The following is a 27489-nucleotide window of genomic DNA, read 5'->3' as shown; positions in this document are numbered from 1 at the left end:
GTAGACGATTCTCAGGAAGACTGGTGTATTCGGGGTCCGGCAAGGCATCCAGAGGCCGACCAATTAAGAAATGCCCTGGTGTTAGGGCTTGCAGATCATTTGGGTCACTGGAAAGCGGTGTGATGGGTCTGGAGTTGAGGCAGCTTTCGACTTGTGCTAGGATGGTGCTAAAGATTTCGCGTGGCAAGAAAGCGTTTCCAATGACTCGTCGTAGATGATGTTTCGTCGACTTGACACGGGCTTCCCATAACCCGCCAAAATTGGGTGATTTGGCTCGGACGTAATGGAACTGGATCGATTGAGAGGTGGTCTCGTTGGAAACGGCATGGCGATGCCCTTGAGAGTGAAACAGATCGCGAAGTTCCCGTCCAGTGCCCACAAAATTAGTCGCATTGTCTCAATATATGTACTGTGGCCGACCCCTCTTGGCTATGAAACGACGAAGGCTGCCGATGAATGCTGTTGTCGTTAGCTCGCTCACCAGCTTCAGATGCGATGCTTTTGTGGCCATGCAGACGAAAACAGCCACGTAACTTTTTGCCGGTGCTGATCGAGGGATAGGTCGTTCGAGATAGAATGGGCCGGTAAAGTCGACTCCAACGTTTTCAAAGGCCAGAATTTTTGACGAATGACTGCCAGCAAGAGTTGTGGGCCTGTCTGTCTGTCTGTCTGTCTGTCTGTCTGTCTGTCTGTCTGTCTGTCTGTCTGTCTGTCTGTCTGTCTGTCTGTCTGTCTGTCTGTCTGTCTGTCTGTCTGTCTGTCTGTCTGTCTGTCTGTCTGTCTGTCTGTCTGTCTGTCTGTCTGTCTGTCTGTCTGTCTGTCTGTCTGTCTGTCTGTCTGTCTGTCTGTCTGTCTGTCTGTCTGTCTGTCTGTCTGTCTGTCTGTCTGTCTGTCTGTCTGTCTGTCTGTCTGTCTGTCTGTCTGTCTGTCTGTCTGTCTGTCTGTCTGTCTGTCTGTCTGTCTGTCTGTCTGTCTGTCTGTCTGTCTGTCTGTCTGTCTGTCTGTCTGTCTGTCTGTCTGTCTGTCTGTCTGTCTGTCTGTCTGTCTGTCTGTCTGTCTGTCTGTCTGTCTGTCTGTCTGTCTGTCTGTCTGTCTGTCTGTCTGTCTGTCTGTCTGTCTGTCTGTCTGTCTGTCTGTCTGTCTGTCTGTCTGTCTGTCTGTCTGTCTGTCTGTCTGTCTGTCTGTCTGTCTGTCTGTCTGTCTGTCTGTCTGTCTGTCTGTCTGTCTGTCTGTCTGTCTGTCTGTCTGTCTGTCTGTCTGTCTGTCTGTCTGTCTGTCTGTCTGTCTGTCTGTCTGTCTGTCTGTCTGTCTGTCTGTCTGTCTGTCTGTCTGTCTGTCTGTCTGTCTGTCTGTCTGTCTGTCTGTCTGTCTGTCTGTCTGTCTGTCTGTCTGTCTGTCTGTCTGTCTGTCTGTCTGTCTGTCTGTCTGTCTGTCTGTCTGTCTGTCTGTCTGTCTGTCTGTCTGTCTGTCTGTCTGTCTGTCTGTCTGTCTGTCTGTCTGTCTGTCTGTCTGTCTGTCTGTCTGTCTGTCTGTCTGTCTGTCTGTCTGTCTGTCTGTCTGTCTGTCTGTCTGTCTGTCTGTCTGTCTGTCTGTCTGTCTGTCTGTCTGTCTGTCTGTCTGTCTGTCTGTCTGTCTGTCTGTCTGTCTGTCTGTCTGTCTGTCTGTCTGTCTGTCTGTCTGTCTGTCTGTCTGTCTGTCTGTCTGTCTGTCTGTCTGTCTGTCTGTCTGTCTGTCTGTCTGTCTGTCTGTCTGTCTGTCTGTCTGTCTGTCTGTCTGTCTGTCTGTCTGTCTGTCTGTCTGTCTGTCTGTCTGTCTGTCTGTCTGTCTGTCTGTCTGTCTGTCTGTCTGTCTGTCTGTCTGTCTGTCTGTCTGTCTGTCTGTCTGTCTGTCTGTCTGTCTGTCTGTCTGTCTGTCTGTCTGTCTGTCTGTCTGTCTGTCTGTCTGTCTGTCTGTCTGTCTGTCTGTCTGTCTGTCTGTCTGTCTGTCTGTCTGTCTGTCTGTCTGTCTGTCTGTCTGTCTGTCTGTCTGTCTGTCTGTCTGTCTGTCTGTCTGTCTGTCTGTCTGTCTGTCTGTCTGTCTGTCTGTCTGTCTGTCTGTCTGTCTGTCTGTCTGTCTGTCTGTCTGTCTGTCTGTCTGTCTGTCTGTCTGTCTGTCTGTCTGTCTGTCTGTCTGTCTGTCTGTCTGTCTGTCTGTCTGTCTGTCTGTCTGTCTGTCTGTCTGTCTGTCTGTCTGTCTGTTTGTCTGTCTCTGAATGTTTTATGGATCATTTTCAATATGTTTGTGGGTAATTCGTACAATTTCAATGCTCATTTTTTAGAAATTTAGCGGTAAATTTTTACTATTGTGTTGCTAAATTTTACATAAAATATCGGTCAAACTGATATTTTTTAAGGATCATTCACACTTTTTAAGAGATTTCCTGCAGTGTTTTATGGATAATTTGGGTGATTTTTAAAGAACGTTTTTCAATATTTCATGGATCGTTTTATCAATTATAAAGGTGCATACTTAGGGTTGCCGTTCGAGACTCCTCCCCTCTTTGGTATGAATATAAAAGTTTATGTTTATGACCATATGTATATTCCAGCATAATTCTGGAACGCCATGACCGTTTTCCACCAAACTTGGCATACGTATTCCTTGTTATAAGGAGATGGTTATAAAGGATACCCCCTAAGATAAGGGGGAAGGGCTACGTACAATACAGCATGGCGCATAAACTCAAGCTTATATTGAATCCCGAGCAAGGACGGGCACACTCAGCTAGTATTTTATAAAACGTTGCATAAGTTTTTAACATTTTTTTTTAATATACGTGTAAGAGCATTTTTTTTTTTTCCTATGGATTCCTTAGAAAAAAATACTTTTACTCATATATTTTTTTTTCGAAAACCAAATAAATAACCGGCAAAAAAATAGGTTCTAACTTATCACGAAGATGTTTTGATTCTTCTACACCAAATCGATCGGTTGATTTTTTTCGGTTTTTAGCTTTGCTATATCTTTTTCCAATATTTTTAGAAAATTCAAAACGCAGTTTTTGTTTCGGGTCTTTGCGCTACTCCTTAAGGGGAAGTTCCCCGCTCCGAAAAAAATAATTACGTATCGATTTTTCTAAAAACATTGGAAAAAGACATCAGAATGGGTGATTGTCTTCAATGAGAAACTACGTCGAGGCCCGCTCACGAAGTGTTGCCAACCAAATCAAGAAAGTAAAAGAATGCCCTTTCATGTTTTCATGTGATGTAAACACGATTGAAAAAGGGATGCACCTTTGCTCCACTCTCCGAAGGGTGTAAATAGCAGAGCCTATCAATTAGAATTGGCTCCTTGCGATACATGCTAGAATGACAACTGTACCAAAACCGAACCATCATTTATCAATAGTGATGGGAAAATACGATATGCACTAGACTAAGGACACGAGATATACTACGATAGATCAAATTGATGGTGGCAGTGGATTTATGTTCCCAACAAAGGGAAAACAATAAATGCGTTGGTCCCATATTGCAGAACTAAAACTCATCTTAAACCTATTTTGCATGCAATGGCAATGCTCTGAAGTCAGTAACAGCAATAATTTCCATTTTTTATTGTAATCCAAAATACAAAGAAGTTCATTCAAGTTCCGTTATTATCAAAAACCATCATCATCCAATGTGTGAAATTCTAGGTGATAATCAATTCAGCACATCGATCACCAAAGGCGTTGCAAATGTGAGCAGATACGAGAAGTTCATTGAACTATCACGTATTTCGCCAAAATCGGATCCATTCACCTATCCTACCAATTCAGGCAATATGAACTAGATTCCTTCACACCTGATCGCTAATCAATGTTCTATACAGTTTATTTAACCCAGAAACCAGCTCCAACCAATCACTCACCGTGCGCCCAGTTGGTGTTGCTATTTTTTAATTTTCTTCAAGGAGTACACCCATATCACACATCATCATCATCCAAATTACCAGCAATTAACCAAAAGTCCATTTTCAATTTACCTTCTTTCCACTTTCCAGTACGACTAGTAGTGGTAGCAAATCAATTTCTTCTCCCATTATTTTTAGTTTCGACTCGCGAGAAAGCAGAAGCGTTATGTGAGAAGCCCAAAAACCACACACATGGAGGAGGTATCGATAGCCCGGCGAAATAGGCCTCGCCTCACCTCACCACACACTCACACACACACTCGGTCCCGGCCAGGCGTGATTTGTTGTGCGAACGATCCACCCCACTCGCCACAGACGGGCTCAGAAGAACCGATTCAAATTACAAATACCGGTATTCGAGTGTATTTTTGCGGTATTCACATATCGAGTCATTGAGGTCAGCTGCTGCTGGTGCAAGCAGCAACAGCCAGTGTAAGAGCGGTGCAAACGAGGTGAATCGAACCATTGACGGAAGGCGGAATACGTACACACCACGGAGGCCTAGCCATGAATGACGTATTGATGGGGAGACGTTCGGGAATTTTGATGCGGTCGGGCAACGGAATTTTAAAGTTTGGTTTGAAAATACAGCATTTCCTCCGCATATGCGGTGGGTGGTACCGTCCACCCACCGCTGTTTCTCGGCTGTCCTTCAACCCTATTATGCTGATTTTTTGTAAGTCATTAGTTTCAACCATAAACTAGTTATCTAAATAAAATCAGCTTAAAACCCACCGCATATATGGCGGAAATGTTGTACTCAAACGCATCATAGAACCTAATGCATCCAGCGACCGCAGCAGTGACCGGCAACCTTAAGAACTCTCAAGAAGGTCCAACCGGCGATTTGGAAAGAAGGCTTACCGCCGCAAAGAAGCTGAGTGAAAGCCGTTTCGATAATTACCGAAAGAAGTACCGCGGCGGAAGGCGCCGCCACACCACCGTTCTTTGACTGCACGCGGCGGCGCTTATAATTTAATGAGCCGCCGGAGAACCACACCGCAGAATCAGAAGGTATTAAGTAGGTGGTGGCGCTGCTGCTGCCTGTTCGGAATGAACGGCATCCAGAGAAAGCAAACGATAAGTCAGCTGGATGATGCTGCAAAACAGGTGTGTGTGCGTCTGTGGGTGCTGATGCCGCTGCTGACGAAATAGGAGGTGTTGAAATTCTTGTTTTTCAAGTTCGATTTCCGAATTGGAATGTGCCGGCGCAAGCGAGAACTGGGTCCTGAGTCAAATAAGATTCACTAAAGTGAACAACACTTTCCCTGTCGTCGTCGGGACTGGGTTTGGGGAATAATAAATGGGATGCTGCGTGGCATCCTTTCGTAAGGTGGATTGCAAGAGTTTACACAATTTAGCCGAACGTTTTTAAATTGGATGCCTGGATGTTTTTTCTAGGCCTTTACGCTTCTATTGTGAGCGTTTATGCCGGCTCTCAGTTTTTATGTAGGAATATGGCTGTGATTTCTATATGGGGGTACACTTTGTGAAAACTGAAAATGGAACATGTAACGAAATTATGAAAGATTTTGCACGTTGATAACTCAGCTGCCCCTGGACCAATTTCAATAATTTTATCACCAATTGATTAGAAATATGTCAACGCATCGATAGCAGTGCTTTTGACTGATAATGTTTAACAAGAAACTATTTAAAAAGTGGTAAATGTCAAGCATTGTCCAAAAGTGTTGAAATAACTATACATATGCATATGCTGCTTCCCCAACACAGTCATCAGAGAATCGTTTCTAGGCGAAACATGTCGATGTAGCATTGCTGCTTCCCCAACACTGCACACTGGGCCAGAAATGCAATCTAGCGGAGCAAAATTAATAACTCCGAAACGAAGAATTTCCGCGACTTGGTGTCTCAGGCAAAGTTTCTCATCATAATAAGAACCATCTATTGACATAAACAAATAGTTTAAAACTCTTCCGCAAAGATGGCGCCACAATCTAACTTCTTTCTCTGACGATTTGGAGACTTGATGTCTGGGGCAAAGTTGTTTGCCTTGACTAAATAAACAACTCTTTTGAAGACGTAAAATTTCCACAGCCTACTGATTCGGAGTTATATGGAGTTAAAGAAAAAAATGTCAAAAATATGCTTTTTTCTTTCTGTTTTGGTTTTTTTTTTTGCTGACAATTATATAATGTTATATTTTTCTCTTACGCAAAAGCATTAAATAAATAACTTTTGAGAAGAAAAATACTGTAGGCTGTGGAGTTTTGACTTTTTCACTATTGAGAAATGATAAAGTATTCGATTTTTTTACAGTTGTCTTTCTTGTTCCGCTATTTATACCATTGGCGTAGCTAATGGGGGTTCCAGGGTGGCCAGGCCCCCTTCAGAATTATCTAGGCCTCCTCAAGAATTATCTAGGCCTCCTCAAGAACTATCTAGGCCCCCTCCAGATAAATTGTCTAGCTACGCCAATAATGTATACCCTTCGGAGTGTTGAAACACCCTCCAAAGGTGCGCCTCTCTGTCAGTCAAAAGTGGATTCCTTAGCAACAAAATTAAGGAATGACACCGATAATGACCATGCATCAGAACCCTAGTCTTAAACACTTCAAACTAGAGATCAACGAATAGAAGATTAAGAATCACATAGATGAAGACTAACTAACTCATTTTTTCCTTGTTTGAAGATCATCCTCGGTGGGCAAAGCCAAGTCTTGTCACTATCAACAAGGCATAAAAAGTAACAAGGACTAAGATGTGTTCCTTGGATTACTGAAAAATCCTGTTCCCCTAGTTTGAAGTAGTCAGGACTAGGAATCGGTGGTAGATCTTACATCCCGTAACGTACCTCAAAAAGGTGATCTACCCACGTTACGGGGGTATTCTTTACTGATGGATCAAAACAAAATGATAAAGGGGGAGCTGGTGTGACAGGTCCTGGTTTTAATATTTCAGTTTCTATGGGTGGATGGCCAACCGTTTTTCAGGCTGAAATTCAAGCCATACTAGAATGCACTATTGAGTGTTTAAAGAGAAAATATAAACATGCAAATCTAGGCATCTTTTCTGATAGCCCAGCTGCTTTGAATGCTTTAAAATCATTCACATGTGCTTCCAAATTAGTATAGGAAAAGTTGTCCAATAACAATACAGTACATCTCTACTAGGTGCCAGGACACTGTGGAGCAGAAGGTAATGAAAAGGCTGATGAACTAGCCAGGCAAGGATCATCTAAACAATTTGTAGGACCTGAACCATTCTGTGGGGTTTCTCCAAGCTCCATCAAGATCGAATTAAGGAACTGTAAAAAGATGATGATAGATTTTGATTGGAATAATACCAACAATCAATACGAAACTAACGATTTTAAATTGGCTCACTACTTGACTAGACTATTGGTACCAAGCAAATTTACTAACGTAGCCCATTCTAGTATAAATTCCAGCACTACACTATGTTTGTTTTGATTCGTTGGGAAAGTTTGACAGATAAAATGAGGGGTTCGTGGATTTTCCTATGTTTCGAGGGGTGAATCGATTAGCTTGGGACCGAAGATAGTACCAGAGCTGAGCCAAAAAGTTGAGCTCGTTTCTTCGGGACCTTCTGGTCTTAGAGTTATCTCTATGATAATACTGTTACAGCCCGACAATCAAGAAAGTTTGTGATGCCAAATGCATCAAACACAAAAAAATTGGTGGGGTTGTCTACCAGAAACGACCGCATGGTTGACGTAGACTACGTTAAGCTTTTAAGTGACATTCTCGTACATTTTTCTAGATATTGATTTTAAATACAGTTGAAGTAACCTATGATTTCGGTCGAATTAAGATATTTTGGATTTCCTACTTAGTAAAACTTGGATAAATTTAGGACCTCATAGAAATACGAATACATATTCAATTCCTTTTGGTTCCCAAATTACAATCAGATATGAAGCATACGAAGGTAGGGCTTTCTTCAGGTGATTCCTTTAAGCGTCCAACAATGGCCATCATGATGGCTTATGTTCCCTATCACTTCAAGATTTCTAGAGCACACATCTTAGACACTGTTGTGACATCACTCATGAAATTGGAACTCCTTGAGTACTGCACTACAGCAAACGTGAAGTTCCAGTTACATTGCTCTTGAAATTTTTATGTATTAATGAGATTGATCAGAAATAAGGTTTCCACAGCGATTCTCCTTCAGAACGCTAAAAAAAATTCATTCATTCATTCATGCATTCGCTTTCAATCAGATGTCATTGCTGTTGGTTGCGGTGACTTCTATCGGAAGTTACGCATAATCTGTTTTCCGTTAATTATTTATAGAGGGCAGTCCTATGCAAAACATGTCTGGTATCTCTTAATTTTCATCTACAGGGGTTACTCAAAATAACTAGGATTGGCACGGGATACCCCCGGGGGAACCTGTAGTAGGGGGAAATTGCGTTTTTACTCTAAAATTTGCTATGCGACAGCTCTTTCTTCATAGATTTTCATGAATATTCTTTCTATAGACTTAAAGTGAATCATTTACCGAAAGGTCAATGTGGTCAATGATCCGCTTTAAGTCTATAGAAAGAATATTCATGAAAATCTATGAAGAAAGAGGTGTCACATGGCATGTTGTTGTGTAATAATGGAATTGTTCCCAACTACATGTTCCCTCGGGGGTACTCCGGTGTTTCCGGAAGTAGCCAATGTGGTCACTGATCCATTTGAAGTTTAATGAATGCCTATTCATGAAAAACCACGAAGAAGGAGCTGTCGCACGGCATGTTTTGGTGTAAAAATACAATTGTCCTCTGCTCCAGGTTCCCCCGGGGGCATACCGGAGGTCCCAATAGCGGCCAATGTGGTCACTAATCCATTTAAAGTCTATCAAAAGCCTATTCATGAAAAAGCTGGCAGAAAAAGCTGTCGCACGGCATGTTTTTGAGTAAAAACGCAATTGCCCCCTACTACAGGTTCCCCCGAGGGAATTCCGTGATTCCGAGAGCTGCCAATGTGGTCACTGATCCATTTGAAGTTTAATGAATGCCTATTCATGAAAAACCATGAAGAATGAGCTGCCGCACGGCATGTTTTGAGTGATTAAATGATCTTCCCGCATTCAGAACCCTTCACCAGAACCGATTCCAGGGAAATTGCCATATCTCGGTTGATTATAGGCCGATTTTAGTTCTTGGCATATGATTCGCTTTAAAAATGGTTCTTCTTTCGTTGTATTTACTTAAAAATATATCAGCATCATGTATAAAATTTCACCTAAATTTTAGCAAGTTAGACAAGCCCTCCGGAAACGCGGAATATCTCCGGTATCCGGTGACCATGATTATTTTCGTGGCTACACCGTAAAACAATATTAGTTTTCCAGTCAAATGCTCTTAGAAGATTTAAAATCGGATCATATTTGACGAAGTGGGGGGGGCTACATGGTCTAAAAAATGCTACGCTATTTATAGATGGTCCCTTATTTTACTTACAAGCCTGTGTCCAAATTGGCTTCGGGGTTAAAAGTGACAGATGGAAAGTTATCGAATAACCCTGCTATCCGAGCGTGGTTATTTTTGACCGACTAGAAGTTAAATTTTTGCAACCATGGCTGAGTTCTGTTTGAAAACCGATCGATTTTTCCGGATTTTTCGAACATTGAAAATAACTTTCGAAATGTTAGTTTTAACAACGAGTTAAATTTAACTCGGCAACTGGGACCCAGCCCAAGAAGTATTTGTAGAACGCGGGATCCTTATCACATCACTCAGGCGGAGCTCTTGCGCCATCGAGGCGACAGGGCTCGCTGCCAGCAGTCAGTAATCTCGTCATTCCCGTCGCGCAAGGTTCGGGGTACAAAAATGGTGAACGCTGCGGTTGACACGAACCGCTGTCTTCCTACTGCTGCTCCTGATGCTACCTTTTCCTTCGCCGTCCGAAGCAAGAATGAGTTGTGCCATGACAGCAGCGCGGTTTTATAACTTTTGAAGTTCAATCAGAACGATGTGCAACCACTCGATTATGACAACTGGGTTCGGGGAGAACGTTTTTATGTAGAACTTCGTCTTTGTCTACTATACTGGGGTGCAAATCAAAAAAATATGTGTGGTGAAGTAGTGTTAGGTTTTGAACGCATGTAACTTTGTCATTTATAGATGATATTGAAATCAAAACACGCCAATCGATAGGATATTACGTTACAAACCTGCTGAAATAAATATTTTTCCAATTTTCCTGTAGTAAAAATTTTGAAAAATGTACAAATGATAATTTTATCATTGTTTCATGAAATAAGCGTTTTTCCCAAACCCAGTCATCATAATCGAGTACCCCTTGGTTGCACATCATTCTGAAAAGATATAAAACAGCACTGCTCTCGCGGTTCTGCTCATTATCGCTTCGGATGGCGTGGCGCTTGGTCCTGCCGTAAGCAGGAGCAAGTCAGTAATTAAAGGTGACTTGGGTCCCGTTCAACTAAGGGGTTGTTCATTAACTACGAGGGGGGGAGGGGAGTGAGGGGGGCAAGAATCCCAAAAAATTGTTTACGTAGTTAATAATCAGCCCCTAACACGAAACGCGGAAAATTTATTTATGCAAAACACACACTAGCGCAATTACTCAGGAATGCTTGTGTGATTACGAGCCCGCGTTTCAATAAAATCCTATTTTGAGAACATTGTTCATTTTTTAGTATTATTAGGCCCAACTAAAATCCATTACCCTACACCGGGGCAAGTAGAAACGCGTGGGGAAGTTGAAACGGTGTAGCTCTTAGCGGAAGTGAATAATCACTGAGATTATTTCTAATATAGTTTGCGGGATACATTGCACTACACAATGCCTCTCAAAAATAATTACAGTGAATATTCACTTCCAAAGAGATATACGTACTGTTTCAACTTGCCCCGGTGTTGATTTAACTATGATGTTAACAATCAAAACATTAAACAGGTGGAGAACCTGTATAAAAGCTTTTGCTCTGACTTTGAAATTCAATAGCGGAATCCCCTAATTTTCAATTGATGTTGTACTAAGCAGCTACTTATTGGAAACCAAACGTTTAATTTGAGAAAAGTCACAGTATTCTACTTTGCAATCATTCTACAAATACGCTGTAAAGTACATAATGATGATGCATGGTAATTTTATGTTAGGGTTGTCCTCCAAATTTGAGAACAAAGAGGTGCTTAAACCCCATATGATCGTTATACTCCTTCTTCCCCTACTTCGTTGACATATGAACCAACATTTTGTTCAAGATTTAAAGTACCGTCGTCTGACAGGTAAAACAACTGCCTGTTTCATTATCATAAAATGCAATCTTCACTTTCTTCTCTGCTTCAGAAACCTAACTTAAAGCTAATGATGGAGCTACTGGAAAAAATGAATGTATTTTATGGAAATTGTTTTATCCCACAACATGCATGGCGTTTTTGTGTACTAAAGGGTGATACGGTCAAAATTTGGTCAAGGGAAAACGCGTGTAAATCGGTGAAATCGTTTATTTAAAAAATCAAATTAAATTTCTTTTTCAAGTTCAATTAGTATAAAATTCAGGAAAAATATTCAGTTAGGCTTCCGCTTTTCCAAATCCGAATTGCCGGGCCTTACGCTTGACCCCTGCCATCAGATTTTGTACAGCCACCTTGTCCACCTTCTTCGCCGCAGAAAGCCAGTTTGCCTTGAACTGCTGCTCGCCCTTAGTAGTTTTTTTGGTCTTCTTTAGGTTCCGCTTGATAATAGCCAAGTATTTCTCAATTGGGCGGAGCTCTGGCGTGTTGGGAGGGTTCTTGTCCTTGGGAACCACCTGCACGTTGTTGGCGGCGTACCACTCCATGGCCTTTTTACCGTAATGGCAAGATGCCAAATCCGGCCAAAACAGTACGGAACAACCGTGTTTCTTCAGGAAAGGCAGCAGACGTTTATTCAAACACTCTTTCACGTAAATTTCTTGGTTGACAGTCCCGGAAGCTATGAAAATGCTGCTTTTCAAGCCACAGGTACAGATGGCTTGCCAAACCAGATATTTCTTTGCGAACTTTGACAGTTTCATGTGCTTGAAAACATCTGCTACCTTTCCCCTTCCTTTTGCCGTATAAAACTCCTGTCCCGGAAGCTGCTTGTAGTCGGCTTTGACGTAGGTTTCGTCGTCCATTACCACGCAGTCAAACTTCGTCAGCATCGTCGTGTACAGCCTCCGGGATCGCGCTTTGGCCGTCGTATTTTGTTTATCATCGCGATTTGGAGTCACTACCTTCTTGTAAGTCGATAGTCCGGCTCGTTTTTTGGCTCGATGCACGGTTGTAGACGATACACCCAGCTTATTTGCGGCATCTCGGAGAGAGAGGTTAGGGTTTCGCTTGAAACTACCGGCAACTCTCTTTGTCGTCTCAGCGGCTTCCGGTTTTCGATTTCCCCCCGATCCAGACTTCCTGGCTGTCGACAAACGTTCCCCAAACACTTTAATTACATTTGTAACGGTTGATTTGGCAACTTTTAGCGATTTTGCCAACTTTGCGTGCGAGTAGCTCGGATTTTCGCGATGCGCGAGCAAAATTTTGATACGCTGCTCTTCTTGCTTGGACGGCATTTTGACAACTGAAGAGTGAATTCCAAAATCAAAATAGGAGCAAAATTCTACACACACACACCTTCAAAATGAGGGGTGTTCAGGTTTTTTAAATGCAAAATTGAAAGAAATACGTCAAGTTGATATTGACCAAATTTTGACCGTATCACCCTTTATACTGAGGTGCCAATCAACAAAAAATGTGTAACGAAATAGTGTCAGTTCCTATTGTAGTCGATGTCGATGTCAAATTTAGTGTACATTGATCACAGCAAAATAACTCAAGGTAGTTATGTAGGGGAAATTCTGTCAATTCTTAACCATTACATTAAATTTAAATACATTATCTCATGCGTAAGATGAACCGTGGTCTGATTATGCTAACATGAATTGTCGCGAGTTTTGAACCATAACCGAAACATTGAAATACTTTAAAAATTTAAGATAAAGTATAATGGTCAAAAATGCATGACATCCATCAATTTTGCGTAGTTCTACGTCATACTGCGGTCGTGTCTAGGACACAACCCTTTAATTTTTTTTTTCATGAAAATATTGATAAAATATTGTAAATTTTGTACATTTTTCAACTGTTTTTTTTTTGTGGAAAATTGGAAAAACATGTATTGTGGCAGATATTTATAGTTATTTCCTATCACTTGGAGTATTTGGAGTTTAATATCATCTTTAAATGACAAAGCTATAAGCGTTCAAAACCTTACACCTTTTCGTGATGGTTGCAATTTTAGATTTTCGATTTACCCCCCGAACCTTCCCGTAAGACGTATTCTACGTAAAAAAAACTCCTTAGCCTCTCAAAAAAAGACCTGTGTACTTACATAGGACTTATTACAGGGCCCTGTCCAGCCAATTACCATTTTATCGGTTTTGTAACGAGGAAACAGAAACCTCCGAACATTTATTGTGCAGCTGTGCAGCACTTCTTAACAGAAGGGTCAAGCTCTTTGATAAAGGACTGCTACAGCCCTTTGAAATATGGTGTTATTCTCCTAGTAAGGTAGTGCGTTTCATACGATACCTAATTCCATACTGGGAATATACCTTAAGTTAGGCGTTGATGGTTACTTCGAATAGTAGTTTTTCACCCTAATAAGGTTAACAAAAAAAAAAAACAGGGAACCCGATTAAAGTAGAATAACAACCCGATATCATCTAGATAACAAGTCTTGTTATCCCAGATATCATTTTGTTTTCAGTTGTTATTGCATAACTTATTTAGTTATAAGCCCTGATCAATTTTAATATCAGTTGTTATCAAGAAAAAATCACTATATATTTATTAACGATGCAAGGTTAGTTCAAAACTTTAAATATTATTCGCATTGAAACAATAAAAAATAGTGCTTTTAATCCCTAATCATATTTCAATTATCATCGTAAGGCTTTGATATCAAAATGATAAAATGATTTTAAATTTATGGAATAAATTTGTATGGCTTACAGAATTCGGTATCAAGATATTATCAATGATAACAAAATTAGTTATTTCTGTGATATCCAACGAGAAATTTTTTGTTATCATTTTTGTTATGTTGGCTGTTAATTCAACCATAATGATAGCATATTCAGTTATCAAAAAGTGATAACCGCGTAATAGAACTTGTTATCAATTTGATATTTTACTTTGCTCGGGAATATTCTACAATAGATCAAATAAATTGTTGCAGTGTTAATGTATCCAACAGGAAAAAAGTGATTTTTAAAATTATTCGTAATTGAGCTCGTTGATAAATTTGAGCAGAATTTCAATATTTTTCTGGGGTGAATTGCACTGGAATTCTAGGGATACGTTTTATGAGAATTTCAAATGGAATTGTGAAAATTTTTGATCAAAATTTGAATTTAGAGAAATTATATACGTAGTTATGCGTGATCTGAGGATTTTCTTGACTGATGAATGATTATTTTGAATATAAATGAATAATGATTAAATTGTGTCAGGCATATGTTTATGATTATCGAATAATAATTAATCTCTAATGATTAATCACTAACGCTCTGGTTGAGACTTCCCTCTAAAGTGGGCCGTTTGATCTCTTGTTATATGACGTAATGCTGGTTTATTTTCCAATACTTATTTCCTCTTTCCCATTTTTTTTTAAACAGTAACATACGAATAACTATAGCAGAAAAACCAAACAAATAACTTTCATATTGACAAGGTCCTCAGTAAATAAATGCAAACATGCTACTGGCAAAGAAAGCTCTCAATCAAAATCTGTAGGAGTGTTTAAAACAACAGTTATGCTAGTTCAGGTAAGGAGGTAATAGTCTAAGAAGATGACCGTATGTAGATCTTGAGACTTTTGATGTGAGTTCAACCGGATTCTGGTTAAACTATAGGTTGAGTTCAGAAAACTTAAGGCTGAGTCAAAATGAGAAAGAAACGAATAAAATAATTGGGATGAACTCTCATTTAAGAATTTCACGAGAAACATCTTTCCTGGTTCTATTGACCTACAAAATCCTTAGCAAGTGGCATCCAATTTTCCAGAGGCGTTTGATATAGAAAAGAATAATTTGAAATTTGCCAAGCTAGAGGTTGTTGCAAAATTAAAAATCACCAGCCAGCAATCTCTAATGGTTTTATTTTCTTCATTATGCATAATTTAATAATCATATAAAATTGGCAACGGCATTGTACCAAATTCGAACGGCAATCGAAAGTTCTGTTGATAATCCAATTCAGACCGGTCATTAAGAGTTCATTAAACCTCGAACAAAGCCTTTCGTAGATATCAATCCGATCGATTTGATTTGAAATCTCAACCATGAAGATGGCAATAAAAATTAGCATTCAACAAATCGTTACAACCTATTAACGCATCGCTCCACCTGGGTCTGGTTTTCTCTGATTCCAGATTTAAAAGCAGCAACATCTCGACCGGTTATTTATTCCCGGGATCATTCCCGTACAAATCGAGAGTTAATTGAAAATAAAATGCCTAGCCATCTCGGGAACCGGTTCGATCCCGTAGTCCGTGCAGCGATGTTTGTCTCATGAACTGGATTCCTTTAGCGCTTTTTACACTCGTTCCTGGTAGGCTAGTTGATGCAACTATTTTTAGCAAAGTTGACTTTCTCCCGAGATGTTTGTCGTCTGGATAACACTTGTTATTTGTTTAGCAGGAAGTTCACCCCGCAACATGAAATCAAAACAATTCTCACATCAAAAGACACCGTCAGTGAACATTTGAAAACCTTAGAACTCCAAGCCCGGATTAACTTTTTCCAACGAAGATAAAATCTCATTTGCCACACTCCGTCCGAGCAGTTTCAGTTTTATTGCCCATCCCGGAAGTGGATAGTCCACTTCAAAGTTCGTTGAACGATCCTTCTTTCGAAAAACGTCCCCGGCCGTTGGCATAAAGAAGAAACCATGGCATTCTTTTGCTCCGTTCCTCTGCCGTCGTCGGCGGCTGTCAGCCGGGTCCTCAAACAGTTAGTTCAAACATTATTGCATCTTGCTCGAGCTGCTGGCAGAAGAACATAGGATGGATGATATGGATAAAAACCACCACCGACCGACCGTAGAGAGCAAAACCGGCAACAACGAGAGCGAAAGGAGACCCGCTCTGCTCGGTGTAAAAATTGTAGCACAAAGTAGGATAGACGACGACGACGACGACCACAACACTTTGGTAGAGAAGCGAAACATGCATTAGAGTTGAATGAGACGAGTCGAAAAACGCAAAACAAGCGAGATCTTTTTTTTTCTGGAACCGGGAGAAATGTTAATGGGATGCTAAGCGGATGCCAAACTAGCATAAATAATGTACAAGTTTTACATGAGTTTATTGGGCAAACACAATGATCTTCTATTCCCAGGGAGGCGAAATAATTTCTAACCTGATACTTCCCAAACAGGCCTTTGCTAGCTGACCTAACAGAATCCCAGAACATAGATGAAATATCGATTTGATAGAAACGAAATGAATTTCTGATATCAGTAAATTTCAAATATACTACATACATAACCATCAACTTAGCATACTTAAGTTAAAATCTCTCTCCCTTTATCTTAATTACCAACCACAATTGTCACAGTTGCAGACTGTAACAACAGGCGCGAATTTCGGGAATTTCAGATTTGTAGCGGGTTTGTTCTCTCAGTCGCAAAAATCGCGCAGGGAATGATGTACTAGCACACAAATTGCAGAATTTAATTTAACGACGCGAATTGTGTAAAATATACTTCCAAGCGAGGGAAGATTAAAATTAAGGACAGTGTGTAATATTTTGAATGCTCTCGGCTTTTCTGACGAATCGCCACTTCGAGGGCTTATTGACTTACTTGTTCCTACAGTTGCAAACTACTTCAAACAATTGCCTGTATCATGGCCCCTCATTGGTGAATTCATATCTTTCGATGGACAATTCGTCGAGTGAGGATCAAGATATGGTCACTGAATTACAATGGAACTGTCACAGTTTAATACCTAAATTAGACTCGTTGAAGTATTTGATTCACAATTCTGATTGTGATATATTTGCCCTCTGTGAAACATGGCTTTCTTCTGAAGATGAACTAAACTTCCATGATTTTAACATTATCCGCCTGGACCAAGATGATTCATATGGTGGCGTTCTTTTGGGGATCAAAAAGTGCTACTCCTTCTATAAAATCTCAATCCCAACAATTTCAGGCATTGAAATTGTCGTATGCCAAAAATATAGCTTCTGTATATGTCCCTCCAAGGACTACCATAAACCGCCGTTAGCTTTGGAGTTTGGTTACCATTTTCCCAACTCTAGTTCTGATACTGAGTGATATGAACTCACATGGTACTGGTTGGGTGAATCATACGATGACAATAGAGCGGGTATTTGTTATGATTTGTGCGACGATTTCAACTTGACTATCTTGAACACTGGTAAAGCCTCGCCTCTTCAACGATCTATGGCTCCCTGACTCGTATCCAGAACTCTGGAAACAAAGCTTGGTAGTGCCCATTCGGAAGAGCAACACGGCAAGTGAAGAAGTCTCCTCCTTTAGGCCGATTGCGCTCACTTGCTGCGCGGCAAAAGTGATAAAGAGAATGGTAAGTTCCTGGAGTCAAACGGCCTCCTTGACGAACGGCAGCATTCGTTCCGGCAAGGACACGGCTCCTCCACTTACTTTGCAGCCCTTGGGTGTAACTCTACTGTCTGTATCCCGGTAAAAACGCTCAGTAGCAAGAAACCTCTCGAGCTGTGTCTCAAGGTCGGCTTACTACTGGGTAATCTGGAGGGGCTTCGCGATCCTTATGTGCAGTACTGTCACCTGACTAAAAGCTATGGAAAGTTTAAGTGACACAGTAATCAAAGGGTGTATACAAATTATTTATTAATAAAAGCTATAGCAGGTGTGGATTGGATTTCTAATAGTAGTTCTATTGAACTTTATGGGTGTACAGTGGGTTTTTGCTGTGGGGGTTTGACGTACCGGTACAGAACTGCTGCCGTTGATTCTGCTCCGCCGATGACTACTATGCCGAAGACTACTCTGCCGAAGACTACTCTGTCGAAGACTACTCTGCCGATGTGCGAGCGCTCGCCGATGATCCTACGTACGACGAGCTTGACGTCGGGCAAATCAAGCCTGACAGAGTGGTGATGTTGGAACAACAGATCGACTTAACTTGATGGCGATCTGCGGTCTCCTGGCGTCTACCCTCGTTGACGAGAATCACCAGAGCCCAGGCAATGCCGGAGTGACTCTGCTGAGAGGGGTCCTCTTTTGCGTTTAGAGCCGCCTTGGCCCGAGGAATGCGGCGATTTAGACCTTGCAATGCCAAATCGAAATGATGTCCTTTACTGTTAGGATTAATAGCCACTAAGGACCAATAATCCGACTCGTGTGCTTCCTGACCGACTTAGTCGGTTGGTTCACAAAATGGCGCTGTACCGAATGGTACCACAAAAAGGTCCTGATTGAACAGATAGGTATTCCCGTGATTCACCACCCACTTTTATTACTTTAAGGACACTTGGTTTTAACGATCCGAAGCACACGAACGCCAGATACTGATTGAGGAATGGCGGTTTTCCTTCGCGCTTTTCCCATCCCATTGCTCTTCTCGTAAGACGTTATTTTCCACCCATTTTGAATTCATAGTTTCGCCCGAATGTTGTTGTACCCACTGATAGAATACTCATACCCACTGTACTGTTGTACGGTTTTATACAATTTTCAAATTTAAAAACAATTAATCCTACTAACATATTAACATTTTTTTTACAACGACTACTAACCCTACTAATCCAACAACAAATAACTTTAAGAGACGTGACGGTACATTTAACAATTTGTATATAGTAGGTTAGGTGTATATAGTAGTTGTAGGTTAGTTGTAGTTGTAAATAGTAGTTATAAGTAGTCTCCTTTTTTCAATTCAAATCAAACTACTCCCACTAAGGTGGTCATACTTTAAAAACAGGCCTGATAGGACTAGTAAATAATAATTAAAATCTCAAATGTACTAAAGTTGAAAAAACGCATCTGTGTCACTTGATAAGTTATACATGTAAACCACACAAACACAAAAAATAAAGATCATTTAAAGTAAAAAAAAAGGTACATTTAACAACTATGCACAAATTAAAAATCTAACAGGTTTTGTAACAAACGGTTACATGGGAAAGTACTTAAGGAAGCCAGGACAACGGTCACCATGCGGAGTTAGTCTTCCTTGATATTTCAAAGGCGTTCAACAGGACATGGACACCTGGTGTCATCAGGCAGCTCATCGGCTGGGGCCGGAATTTCCTCCTTGATCGTACCTTCCAGGTGACTATCGGGAACACTCGCTCGGATCCGTTCCCCAAGGAAACTAGAGTGCCTCAGGGGTCCATCATAGCGGTAACGCTATTCCTGGTGACAATGAACGGGATAATCAGCCGACTGCCCAAGAACGTGCACGTAATCGTTTATGCCGACGACATACTCATCGTCGTAAAGGGACGACCAACTAAGCGGACCAGGAACATAGCTCAAGCAGCAGTCTCCGTCGTCACCAGGTGGGCGCTTTCGGTTGGTTTCCAGTTCTCCACGCCGAAAAGTGTACGGTGCCATATATGTCACTCGGGCCATCTGATTCGAGGACCACCGATCACCATCCAAGATCATCCGATTCCACTCAAGAAAACAGTGCGTGTTCTGGGGGTAGTACTGGATCGCATCCTAAGCTTCAACCAGCACTTCAGGATGGAGAAAGAAAACTGTCGTAGCCATATCAACATAGTCAGGACAATATCCCGCCCGCATCGCTCCAGCAACCGTGAGATCCGCCTTCGTGACGCTCGGGCTGTTATGGACAGTCGACTTTTCTACAGTCTCGAAATAACCTGCTTAGCCACCGAGAAGTTCAACCAAATCCTCGCTCCGGTATACAATACCAACGTACGCATCGTATCCGGCCTTCTTCCTTCCTCGCCTGCAGACGCCGCATGTGTGGAAATCAAAATCCTCCCTTTCCGCTATCGATCCGCTGCAGCCATTGCTACGAAAGCCGCTGCCCTCGTTGCCAAGACATCCGGGAACGAAAGGGTCTTTCTCCTCAACGAGGGGAACAGACCCCTCCGCACTGCAGCCAACCGTGACCTCCCTCCGGTGGCCAGGGTTCACTGGCATGGAGAGAAGAGAAGGCGATCAAACGTCGTCAAAATAGATAAGCGGATTAAGAATGGATTCCAAGCCGGAGATGGCTCTGTAGCTTTGAAACGTTTGTTGCAGAGCTTCTCGGGTGGTTTATCCGGGGCACGTTCATCGCTTTACGGACGGATCGCAATCGCGGGCTGGAGTTGGAATCGGAGTGGCAGGACCGAACACTACAACGAGTCAAAGTCTACCGGAGGAGTATTCCGTCTTTTCCGCTAAAGCCGCAGCTAGTCTAGACGCAGTCATCACTCCGGCAGATCAACCGATCCTTGTGTTAACTGACTCACACAACGCTGGAAGCCGAAGCTCCGAGTCAACCCTGGATACAAGTCACGGTATCCATGGTACAACGGTACGCCCCACCATCAACCGTCTTTACGTGGATCTCCGGACACTGCGGTGCTCCCGGAAACGAGGTTGGATTGCGAATACTATTATGGAAGCCTTGCAGCAGGATTGGTTATCTCAAGACTTTGGACCGGCCATGCGAGGATTTCCTGTAATTTTGGTGAGACACCTTCCCGCAAGGTTTGTTCAATTTGCAGCATCCCCGCCTCGGTGGAACACATGCTGTGAAGCTACGCGAACAACACGGACTCCCGGAGAACGTCAGGAATCTGTTTGCTTACGACCCCTCGACGTTGGCTTGTATAATGAAATCTAGTCCCCCGTCGGTGGCTGCACTGCTCGTGTTTTCCTCACCTTTCTATTTTTTCTGTCGTCGGGGTTTCTCCGCCGGACGGGGCACTGTCTCCTACGGTGGAGCTCTACTTTATCCGCGCACCCAGTCCTCACCACAGCCCTGATGTAACCATCACTTTACATGATGTTTTTAAAATGTTGTCTCATGTCTCATTCGTTTGCCAGTTATGCGTCACGTTAATGTCAAATTGAAACTTATTTTTTGAAGCAGGATCTAGTCTGACCATCTGCTATATAAAGTGGTGAACTAGCCTACGGCTAAAAATCACGGTAATAAAGGAAAAACTGGTGGAGCAACACGAATAGCAAAAACTCCTTCTCCGGAGAGCCGTCTTGACATATCTTGGTGCTCTAACTCACTATCATAAATTGGATCATTATTTGTCTGTGAAAGGTAATCTATGATTCTCATTAGACTGGCCCACATTTATATGGGGGAGATTTTTATTCATTTTTTTCAACTGGCCAACCCCTAGATTTGTGCCATTAGGTGAGAAAAGCACTCTCTGAAAATTTTAGCTCATTCGGAAGTAATACGAGCTGGCGCTTTTGATTTAAAATTCAGTTGGGGATATTGGTCGAAATGTATGGAGGAATGACAGAAAAAACGAAAAAAGAAAGAAACCTCACCCCCAAGCTCCACCCCTGATTCTATCCTTCGACAATGCACCCCTCTAACCTCGGGTAAGCCACGAGTATTCGGCCCAACTCCTACTAGACATAGAATTAAGTTGAATTTTGTTACAAATAATGAACATTGAATTATCGGCTCCGCAAAGCTAACGCGATTGAACCAGATAAAAAAAAAGATATGTGAAGAGGATATTGAAGAAAAACCCGAATCTCTCTGTTCGAACGGTGCCTCGTAAAATAGGAATGTCACCTGGTTTTGTCCAAAAATCAAAAGCGCGTTTAAGGCTGAAGTCGTATATTTAAAGTAAAAACAGTTCCAATTTGACAGCAAAATCACGGGCTCGACGTTTGTAGGACTTCGAATTTTTGACGAAGTTTTCATGCGTTGTTATTGACGATGAAACTTATGTGCTGTATTATTTCAAGCAGCTTCCAGGGCTGCCTTTCTATTCTGATATGGTCAAAAATGCTACAGCTGAGTATTTCAGGACGAAGAAGGCATCAAAATTTGCCTCAGAATACCTAATTTGGCGGGCGATTTGCACGTAGGGCCGAAAGAGTCAATCTTTCGTCACTATACTCAACAAGAAGATTTACCAGAAAGAGTGCCTGCAGGAGCGATTGCTTCCCTTTGTTCTGGCCTGATTATGCTAAAACTGTGATGCACGAAGCAAATCAAGTGAATATTGTACCAAAAACCACAAATCCGCCAAATTGTCCAGAGTTACATCCAATCGAGAGATATAGGGCTCTGATGAAGCGGAAGCTTTCTGTAAATAAGCAAGGAATCAAAGATATCAAAGACTTCCAACAAATTTGGGCAAAGACGGTCACCACGGTATCCGAGGAGTCTGAATAAACCCTAAAGGATGGAGATCAGAGTTATGCAAATACCGAATAACTATGTTTTGACTTCGTGAATTTTCAAATCATAACCTATGAATCTGAAATAAACAACTGCAAATGAAATATAATGAGAAATTTGAGTTTTACTTAAGTTTTGATGTGCCCGGATTATTGTGGATACAGACCTAGTAGTAGTAGCACCAGTTGTAGTAGTAGTATAGGGTGTCCCAGAAAGTATAAACACACTTTCAACTCGCCGCCATGTCTAACCCGATTAAGTTTATCAGCTGTTAATCGATGTGTTGTTGCTTACTTATTGCTCAGCAATTTTGTGTTTACAAAGTGCATTGTTTTATTTTTCACAATCATCAAAATGCACAAACAGATCGTGCACAAATGGTGCACTTATGGTTCAATTTATTTTGATGCATTTTCTAAAAATTCAAATGCAGTTTTTTTCGACGCATCAGTTCAAATTGCAAAAAGGTCGCATCATTCTATTCTTTTTGCTATTTTACACAACATGACACGAGCTTTTTCCATTCTGAGATGGGTCGAAAAAAACTGCATTTGAGTTTTTAGAAAATGCATCAAAGTAAATTGAACCTTATTCCAACCTATCAGTAAGGAAGATGGCAACAATTGTAGAAGTAAGTATCTGAGCAGTCCGAACAGCCAGTAAAGAAGTTACCTTCGAGAGCACACCGAAATCTGGCCGTAAACCGGAACCGGTGGACCGAAAACTGAACCGGAAGATCACACAAGCTTTCGTCAATAAGTAAAGTGCCTCTGTTCGAGAGGTGGCCAAAAAACTGAGAACATCGAAGGGTAACCACCGACAAAAATGTTGACCAAAGCATACTACTGACATCTGGCTCCTTGTTCGCGAGATTTATTCAGCCAAGCCATGAACCCGCATGCAAAAGTTATGAATTGGTTTGTGTCTGATCTATTCTTGACAAATTATTTTTATCTAGATTAAAATCTAGAATCTAAAAAAAATCCTATGGTTTTGACAGTTCGGATCACTGCACATTTAAATCGGCCATTCACGATTTTCGGGCAAAAGTCAGAATTAAGTATCATGTCGGTTTGTCGGTGGAGTAACGTTCAACGTGCCAAGGCAAGAAACGGGCTGAAAAGGTTCAACTAGCAGAAAAACCCAAAACGGAGGAAGAACCAAGCCGCATCCGTCCAACCGAGGGCTCGTAATCCCAATAAAAAAATACCATGAACGAACGATAGCCCAAATGGTTGAACTATTCCACAATTGGTTGGGATGATACCTCGAACAACGTCGTTAAGCTAATTAACAATAACATGTTTATTAGGAAAGCTATATGATAGCCTACTATGCGGATAATTGACGTGTGCTATCATGGACGATGAAACCTACGTCAAATTTGACTACAAGACGCTTCCGGGAGCCCAATACTACACAGTCCGTGATGGTCAGGAAGTTGACGATGCCGATAAGTCAATTTTAACCGAAAAATTTAGTTTGACAAGCAATATGTGAGACTGGGAAGTTGTTAAAGCCATTTGTGACGAAGGGGACAAACACTGAAATATATGTTCGGGAATGTTTGAATCGGCGTCTGCGAGCCATAATCCATCAACATGATGGCCTGATTTGGTGTCAACGTACTACTCGAAAGCCACGGGTAGTTTGGTACAAAGTAAACAATGTGCAATACGTGCCAAAAGAGGTATACCTTAGTAGTGAATTCAATCGAAGAATTTGAAAAATACAGGGTATAATTATAGTCAAGGAGTCTGTGCTGAAGGTCATAGGCAGTGTCAGATCAAAAGTTCGCCAAATGGCATACGATTTAAGGAGGTGTGGATTATTTTCGTCCAATTGAAAGAGGAGACTTTAGAGAACATCTTCTTCTTCTTCTTCGCATTTCAAGCTTATTGCATTGCATATCGCATATTAGCTTATTTCGTGCTCTCAACTTAGTGTTCTAGATGCACTTCCACAGTTATTAATTGAGAGCTTTCGATGCCTGTACCATTTTTGCATTGTATAATTGTGTGGCAAATCCAATCATACTTCTATGCCCAGGGAAGTCGAGAAATTTTCCAACCCGAAAAATTCCTAGACTGGACCGGGAATCGAACCCAGCCACCTCCAGCATGGTCTTGCTTTGTAGCTGTGCCTTTACCGACTGAGCAAAGGGAGGCCCCACTTTAGAGAACATATATATGCAAAAAAAAATAAGTCCATCAACACAACGCTGTTTTATTCCAATAACAAACTGTACTTATACTTTCTGGGACAGCAACTAAAAAAAAACTCAAATCAAAATAGACTTACGTCGTTAACTATTGTTAACGACTAACTTGCACTAGCAATGCAGAACCGATACTGTTTTATGGCTGTAGACTAGTAGAGATTAGACCTGAGAGATTACAAAGAATTACAAATTTCATCCAGCGATATAGAACCCACTGCAATTTTCAATCTTTTCACGGAAAGATCATCTCCCTACATCTCCCCTCAGGAGCTCACTTACAGCTAGCGGTATTCTTCTTGCTAATATCATAGCAGTTTGGTAAGAGAGATTGTCGCTGTTTCGTACCGTGTCTTTGGTCCCCTGTGGAAATGTTGTCACGTCGGTCGGTCGGTCGGTTATTTGAATTGTTGTTTCTTTTTTCCAACCAGCCACCCAGTCAGCCCCACAAACAAAACACGACCGAAAGAACAAGCTCGGCGAAATGCTTTCAACTCTAAGTCAAATGTAGTTACAGAAAATTTAACCCGGAAAAAAGCTGAACCTATTTTGCCATGCTGCTGGCAGCCACAAGCTTCGGGAAGGTTCACTCGCTGGCTACAATGGGACAAGTTTTACGGATATTGCATATTTCATAAATTGGGGAGGGAAAAACTTTTCTCCAGCACACCAAGAGATGTTCACAGTTTTCGGCGAAAGGGATTTTCCAGGGGGAAAAAAAAGATGAGAGCATGCTCTAAGACTCGACACTGAATGATTGATAAAACTTCTGCTCTGTTGTTGCATTCTCAGTCCTACCGGTAGTCCTGTAGAGCTGGAGGTTTTATATGAAATATTCGCATCACGGCTAATACCGACTGACACTATTTCAGCCGGCTGAAAGAGTTACTGGAAAAGGCGACAAAGTGAAGCTGACAGTGATAGGTTTGACCTTTAGATCGCAGTGTTGACGGTGGACTCATGCTTCACTGTGAGGTATGGTATTTTCGGATATAATTTGGCTTTGGATTGAGATTTGTTTATTGAACTTTGATTTTATGCATTATTAAGTGATGGTGATACAGACAGTTCAAATTTGATGGTATTTTCAAATGCATTTGGTCGTCTGATTTCATAAATAAGAGCTGCCAGTTAGAGTCGGTGGATGTGGTGACCTTTCGAAAAAATCATGTGTATTTCAGCGATATCTGGCGCCCAAGCTTGCAATCAATTTTGTTGTTTTCAACTTCTTTACCTCAAAATTAAACGAGGGAAAAGTTTACGCGATTGTTAAAATTTTGATTTCATTCTGTATAACAAGGATTCATTATTTTTTTTGCCCAGGGATACGTATCATTCGATACGATATCCGTACCAGAGTAGCCAGATTAGTTTTTCATTATCGGTAGCTTCTCAATACTTGTATCGGCAGTCTTATGAAGGCTTCCCGAAACTTAAAACCTTTGTGAGCGGGCAAGGATGAAAACAAATCACGCGCAATTTTGAACTTTCGAACCGAGCAATCAGTCCTTTAACCTCACACATTGCATTGCCTAATCTAGACGCCAAGAGTGAAGTCAAGTCTACCAAACAATTAATTTTTATACGTTACGTTACGATACGTTTGGCAATGATCAGTAATAAGAAGTCCTACTATTTTTTGTTAAGATAATTTGATAATTTGGGGTAAGTCACATTGTGCCGAAATTAGATTCGGCACAGCTTGGGCACAATCTCGTAGGCATTGGATTGTTGTAAATAAAATGGGAGCACTGCTGAACAACTGTCATTGAAGTTGTTCACAACATTACGTGCTATTGGACTGCATATTCAGGAACATTCTCTATTTGAATATACCAGAGTTCACCTATAGATCTAAATATGAAATATAGGTTCTAGAGTGAGCTCGAGGGGAAGAAGCAGTTAATCAGACCCCATTAGAAGCCTTGCTGCAACTCATACAAAACCAACTCCAGAAGTCTATTCATCATTCTCTATAGACGGTCTCCAACAATATTCTCCACTTGTTCCGGCCGCTGATGGACTGTTACTTTTCACATCACGAAAGGCTAGGTTTCTGGCCTATCTTTAGGACATTATAATACCCTAAACACAGGACTTTTATTATCCTATGAACACAACACAAACAAATTTCGCACACCTACCACTTCCCGCGTCATCCTCAATCCAATTTATCATTGCGATTTCAAACCAAAACATTCCAGGCGTCATGACCGGCACAATTGGCACACCTGCGTGCCAAAAAAGATAACCCAAGATTGGTGTGCGGAGTGACCTACCTCTTGACAAAATCACTGATACAATGATTTACTACAGCAAACTATTTTTTTTTTCTCGCTAGAAGTCATTTGAACTTGATGTAGAAGTCCTCTGTTGCCAAGTGAAAAGAAAGGGAATCTTTCGAAAACCGTGATGCGAGTTCAACTCTTTTTTTTCTCTTGGCGTGACTCATTATACACCGACTCTAGTCTAATCAAAACAAGTAAGTGTGAGTGAACGGAATACGGAACCAAAAAAGGGAGAAACTGAAAATAGCATCTCCGCTAGGAGACAGACAGAGAAAGTTGATTAAACGTTAAAAAATCCGTTTGGATTGAAGTTGCAAAACGCATCGCGTTCGATCAAATTGACTGACTACACGGAAAACAAAACATAGGTATTAAACATTTTTCAAGATTACTTAAAATCTGTGATTCTCGGTAGGAAAAATGAAAAATCGGTAGTTTTGAACCTTTCGTTTGTGAATCGGTAGGCTTCCCGAAAATCGGTAGGACTACCGATAAATCGGTAGGTATGGCCACCCTGATCCGTACTTGGAGATTGCAATGTTGAATTCCGTGTCGAAAACTCATGATGAATCTCCTTGATAGAGCCTACCAAATTATCAGCATTGTAAATGTATCAGATATTCATATAGAATTCACCTGACACATTTTCAATCATATCATTTTCATTGGATTATCT

This window comes from Ochlerotatus camptorhynchus, unplaced genomic scaffold (assembly GCF_037179485.1).
Source record: "Ochlerotatus camptorhynchus isolate MF236.1 unplaced genomic scaffold, CSIRO-AGI_Acam_v1.1 ptg000026l, whole genome shotgun sequence".
Taxonomy (NCBI): Eukaryota; Metazoa; Arthropoda; class Insecta; order Diptera; family Culicidae; genus Ochlerotatus; species Ochlerotatus camptorhynchus.
The sequence above is the reverse complement of the archived record's forward strand: the minus strand, read 5'-3'. Positions refer to the sequence as shown.